This window comes from Drosophila virilis, chromosome 5 (assembly GCF_030788295.1).
Source record: "Drosophila virilis strain 15010-1051.87 chromosome 5, Dvir_AGI_RSII-ME, whole genome shotgun sequence".
NCBI lineage: Eukaryota > Metazoa > Arthropoda > Insecta > Diptera > Drosophilidae > Drosophila > Drosophila virilis.
Genome location: NC_091547.1, coordinates 1980807 through 1987266, shown reverse-complemented (window position 1 = coordinate 1987266; position 6460 = coordinate 1980807).

Genomic DNA, 6460 nt, shown 5'->3' with positions numbered 1-6460 from the left:
TTTATTTTATTTTTTTTTTATATTTTAGGGGCGCAACGAAACGAATTCATTTATTTCAAAATACGGCATTCATTTTTGTTGCCTACTTTTTTGGTGGGTCGTCGGCATTTAGGGTCGGTTCGTCCATTGTGCGGCTGTCACGTCCATCATCAGCATCAGCTGTCAAAAGCTGGAAAGCCGACTACGTGCCGTGTTCTGGCCTGTGTGGGCATCCAAATGTTTGTTAGTTTTCATTACATGCCACACTTTTTTGTTGCTCACTCAAATTGCCATCAACTCAAGTTGAATTGTTAGCATTTGACAAATGAAACTGTCCACGCGTCGGAGCTCCAATCTCCGGCCAGCTGCTAATTAGGTTATTAATTTTTGGGGCACTTTTCTAATGCGCTTGCAATCGATGGCCATCGATGTGCTAAAAGCCTGTACAAACATTTGTGCTGCACTCGCCGTTGCCCACAAAAAGCATTTGCCAACCAAATGCGAATCGAAGAAGAAAAAAAAAGAACAAAGATTGAAATCATTTGATGTGCAAATACTTACGCAAAAGCCGGGCCAAGAGCAACAATTGTTTGCTATGCTCACAGAGCTCAAGTGCAGCCACTCGCAGACAGCGCTGAAATGGACACGTGCCACATGCCACATGCCGCATGCCGCATGCGACTCTTCTCTGCTTCTCCCAGCTGTGTCTGCAGCTGAATCTCAGTCTAATGACTTTGGCCATTTCCATTGCCCAGCTAATTGAGATAAAATACAATTTAATGCGCATGCAAATGGTTCATTTTTTCTTCCCCCACCCCCCCATTGCGTTCTCAAAATAGATTTCTTTCAAATTTCGCTCTAAGCTCTTGCACATTTTCTATCTCTCACATATTTGATATACTCTTTTATTTTATTTGAGAATCTGTCTCTGGCATACTGCGTGAATAAAGCCAGGCTCTCTCTTTCTACCTTCCTCCTATTTAGCTCTCTCCCTCTCTTCTTTCCTTCTGTTTTGCTCTCTCTCTCAAACTGTTTCTCGCTGACTCTTATTATGTCTATCCACCTCTCTCTCTTTATGTCTAAAGCTTCATCTCTATCTGCTTCTCTCTCTTCTTCTCTCCCATTTGTCTCTCTGTCTGGATACCTCTCTCTCTCTCTAGCTCCCTTTCTCTCTCATTTATTTATTCTGTTTATTTCCTCTATAACTATCTCCATCCTGTTCTAGCTGTATCTCTCTTTACCTCGCTATTTCTTTCGCTATCTTTCTCTCTCCCTCTCTATCAATCGCTCTATCTCTTTATATCTTTTAGTTACTAATTCTAACTATCTCTCAAGTTCATCTCTCTAGTAGTATATCCCCCTCTAGCAAGAGGTAATCTCTTGCTATTTTTACATCTACCTCTGGGTCCTAAGCCATATGTGTCTGCACATTTATCTCTCCTTCTCTGTTCGTCTCCTGTGTTGCGCTTAGATGGTTTCCCATTTATTTATTTTATTTCAGTGAAGTTTGGCTTAGAACAGATTAATTTGCATTTATATACTCTCATATGTATCTGCCTTAGTTTATTAAATCTACAGCACCTGAAGATATTTTTGTTTGCCAACCAAAAAGAAAATGAAAGCAAAAACTTTGCAATATTTTAGCAGAGCCAAGTTTTGCAATAATAGTTTTGGGGTTTTCTAGTTAGGTGCAAGAAGTGGCAGCCCGAGCTGTTCATAAGCTGCAACCTGTGTGTTGCATGTTGCATACTTTTAAGCTTGCGGCACAAATGAAGCCGAATGCGAATGCCGGAATATGTGCCTGGCATATGTGTAGAGTAATCGTAGCTGGCAATATTCTAATGTACTTCTTAGCAATTATGTGAGTTTGCTGTGAGTTCTGGCAGCCGCATTAACAACAGCTCATCGTTCAATGTGTCAATTGGTGCAGCAACAACAACTGGCAACTGGCAACTGGCAACCAGCTGGGGCACAGCAACAGCAGAAAGCAACATCAGCCACAACAAGTTTTCCGTTTTCGTAACCACATTTCCCAATGACAACTGATACAGAGCGCAACTGAAAAGCTGAAAACTGGGAAAAACATAAAACATAAAACTGACTGCAGTGTTGCCAACCCCTACCGTCCCCCTGTTTGGCTCTGTGTGTTGCAAATTCTCATGATGCATTTTACAGGCAATATTTTACATCCACAAGCTCTGTTCTATTATTTTGAAAGCTGTAGAAATGCAGCAGTTGTCTTGTTTCATATCTCAACTAGTCAGCCGCAATTGTCTGTGTGTGTGTGTGTGTGTGTTAGCCAAACTAACAAGCGGCAAATCGCTTGCCACCAACCGCCGCAACACTCTCTCCCCCACACTCTGCCACCTCTTCTCCCTTCAGTTAACCGCAAACCGAAAAACCGTTGGGCACCAATCGCTGCGCATTGCGGTCAACAATTTTGATTGTTTTGTGGCCAAGTTAAAGTTAGCCTGCCAATATCTAAACTGTGGCCAAAACTCTGCCTTTGCCCCCCGCCTCTGGTTCGGCCTTGTTCTCGGCTTTGAATTTACACAGATTTTCCCAGCAGTTGCTTTTGTTGATTGTCTGTAGCTTTGCCTCTATTGGCACGCCAATCAATGGTAAATAAGCATAACCAACAGTAAATCTATCCACCTGCATTCATAATAATAGAAAATACCCTGTAGCTGGCAATTGAAATGGGGCTTGCCAAATGATTTTCATTGTTTATATATAATACATCCAGATAAATAGAGAATCCTGGCTTTAATTCTTGACCTATTAATCCAGCTCACAAACATATATGTAGTATATATATTTAAGGTAAAGTTTATCGTTTGCTGGTTTACCAGCTAGCGCGAAGTCGCTAGTTCAAACTCAGCTGTAGGGCGAATTTAACCGGGTGAAGTTGAAGATTTGTAAGCCAGAAGAATTGTTACATACGTCATGATGCATGTGGTATACCCTATGTGGGGCCCAATCGCAGCTGCTGTTAAAAGCATTTTGGCAGTTTTTTATTTTACTTTTTATTTTTTATGTTTATGCTTGCACGGCGCAGAACTTTCTGCTTCAGCCAAAATTCGGACTTTCAACTGGCGTACATTTTATGCACTTGCAATCAATTTGCGCCCATAAATTCCCCCGCCCCGCCCTCCCTTCATTTCACTCTCACCCCTCCCCCGCTGCGCTGTCAGTCTGTGTGAGTTGGCCCCGTGTGGAGCATGTTGTGCACGTCTGCTACATGGCCAAAATAAAAGCTAAAAGCAAGCATAATGGCGGCTGCTTACAACCCTTTGCTACAGCAAATAAAAATTTATGAGCTTCGGCCAAAAGTGATGGCGGAGGGCCTGGGTTTGCCGAAACCCACGGCAAGAAGAAGAAAAACGAGCGCAAATAAAATATTGGCTAATAATCGCATAATAATACCAAAAGGATTCGCATTTGGCTGAGACCAACGGCAGCTTTGGCATTATGTGGCATGCCCAGGGGATACACACACACACACACACACACACGATCTGTAATTTGTGTGCGACCACATTGCGTATACGCAATCCCACTCGCTACGCACTGCGAAAACATTCGCACTGTGGCCTTCTGCGCTACTTTGTGGCAGTTCATAATGCCGCTGCTTTATTGGCCAGCTGATGGGCGTGGTGGTGGTGCAGAGGGGGGGGGGGGCATGGTTGTCTGAGTCGCTGCTCTGGCATTAATAATGACAACTCGTTTACGGCCCCCGCATCAAAATGTAGCTCAATGTCTGACTTACAGAGCCATAAGCGAAAGCTTCTCAAAAGCCAGCGCTTATTCAGGCAACACCCCGCCCCTTCTCAACCTAATTGTTGTGGCAGCAACTGCGGCAAGTGTATAAAATAAAATGTTACCCCTGTGGCAGCTGATAAGACCGCCTGTCTGCCCGCCTGTCTGTCCGTTAAACCAGCGCCAAACTGCGTTTCAGTGCAGCTGCCTTCCCCCTCCCCCCCTCCCCCGCTCACCTGCTCTCATGAAGTGCTGCGCACACAGCAAGTGCCTATGCTCAAGTTGTTGCAAGCTGAGCGGCCCTTAAAAGTTATACCCCCTATTAGAATGTAGTCCTGCGCGGAGCCTAATGACTTTCTCATCATTTTCGGCACTTACCTGTAGCTGAAGCTTTTGGGCTGTAAGTAAGGCTAATAGCAGATTCAAGTGGACTCTTAAATACATTTTCAAGCAGCTTAAATATAATTTTTTAATTTTCAGCATGACACAAAACTGTTTTCTTTTGTTAACTATTTCGTTTAATGCCAGAGTTAAACACGGATTCTTTATTGCCCAATTAAAAAATTGCAAATCTTTCGATTTTGACCATAATAATATTTTTATTGATAAGCATAAAGTCAAGATAAAGGTAAAACATTTTCCTTTCAATTTTTTCTTTTTTAATTATTTTTTCAATTATTTATAATATTATTTTCTGCACTATTTTCGATTAGCTACTTCTTTAGTGTTATCGGAAAATAAGTAATAATTATTGATATAAAATGTTGTGCCTAACTTTTTCCTTGACTACGTCGATAGGAAGTTCTTGCCACGATAATGTTATCGATAATTGTTGATTGCAATACAGCAAAACTCCACGATTTCGAGAACAGTGCTAAATATATATTTCTTTAATTGTCAAAAATACTTTTAAAAACTTTATTGATGTGCGCAAGAAACTATTATCTGCGCTTTTCGATAGCAACATGAAATTTATTATAGATTTCTATCAATAGAAGCTTAACGATTTTTGACAACGATAATTTGATCGATTATGCAAGTCTGAGCCACGCGACCATTTCACAATTATTTCTTGTGCCCCTCGTACTTCTTTCGCCCACCCATCTGACCTCAAACGAAAGACCCCAGATAAGAACTCCCGAGTTAAGCGCCATGTTGAAATGTGGTCACACTTATTTTGTTCTGTTCTGTTCAGCTACCACTTCTATTTTAATAGCCTCCTTAACCAAGCAGCCGCATTTTTTTCTGTGTAAGTCTAATAAAATGAAGCTAATGTGCTTATATGTGGTTTATAGTTCTGAGATTTCTGTAATCCCTACATCATTTCCATTGTGGCATGCAACATGTTAAGGGCTGTTGCTGCTGCTTCTGCTGCTGTTGCTAGTGTAAAGTCAGTTCGTGGCATACCTAATTCTGCTCGCAGTTGTTGTTGCTGCTGTCATTGTTGCACCTGCCAGCTGCAACTTGAGTTCAGCTTTGCAACTTGCAACTTTTAACGGCATTTTAGCTGTTGACAGTCCTAAAGTTGGCAACTGGTTTTCTGTTGTTCAGCAGTTATCGCTAAGTTGCGGCATTGACTGCGCCTTTGCCTGTTTGCCTACCCTCCCACAGCGACTAGTAGCTGGTACCTTAATTAGGACACAGTTCAGATCCCCCCCTCTGCCCCTCCCCACCAGTCCCTTTGCCTTCCTCCAACACGGACAAGTGCCAGTCATTTCATGCTTTGGCTACACGCAAATCGTTAGCTTGTTTACATTTTAGCCATGAATTTTTGATGCGGCTTTGGCTCAAGCTTTGCCAGTTTAAAGTGCGGCATGTAAAGTACAAAAAAATATATATAAAGCGTAAAAGGAAGTGAATTGCTGTCGGGAGTAAACAACTGCTTGATACCCTTAAATATATATTAAAAACATCGAATTTCCGCTGAAGTTGAACCAGCGACTTCTCGCCGGCTAGTTCAACGCCAGGAAAACTTAGCCAGACAGGCTCATAACACCACGTTTGCAAAGCACTTGAGGTTGAATTTTTAAGAAATCCTATTTTATTAAGACCCAAATGGAAGCTTTAGTAAGATTTCCTGTTTTCTAAGTCTTCCGATTTTTTCAGTAAGGACAAGCACTTGTATTTAAACAGGATATAACATTCCCATCCTGACTTCTTCTTGAGTATATGTAACAAATTTCCAGTCTCCAAATGCGTTCATTCGAAGGGCAGACGAACATGTCACAAAACCAATATACTCCCTTTTGCTTTGTGAGCGAGCATAAAAAGCGGAAAACACACATTTCATAAACACGCACACACACACACACGCACACACGCACAATATGTGTCAGCCAGCATATGCTCTGCGTTTAGGTGATGGACAGGGCGGGCGGGGGGCGTGGCTTACAGCAGCGGCCACATGCGGAAATCACTAAAGGCATTTCCTGTCGCAGCGCCAGCAAATGCTGTAAAAATCATGAGAGCAGCACGCAGCTAACATTATGCTTCATGCTGTTGTGGTTGCTGTTGTTGTTGTTGTTGTTGCTGTTGTTATACCTATGCAGAGATATATAGATAAGCCGCGCACGATAAACGTGCTTAGCGCTGAGCCGAGGTCAATGGGTCGTCGCTTTAAATGCTGTTCCTGCTGTTGCTGCTGCTGCTGCCGCTTACAGCAAATGTCAGCCATACTTGTCATAATATGGCCACACTACAGCACACACGCACAGGCGCACAC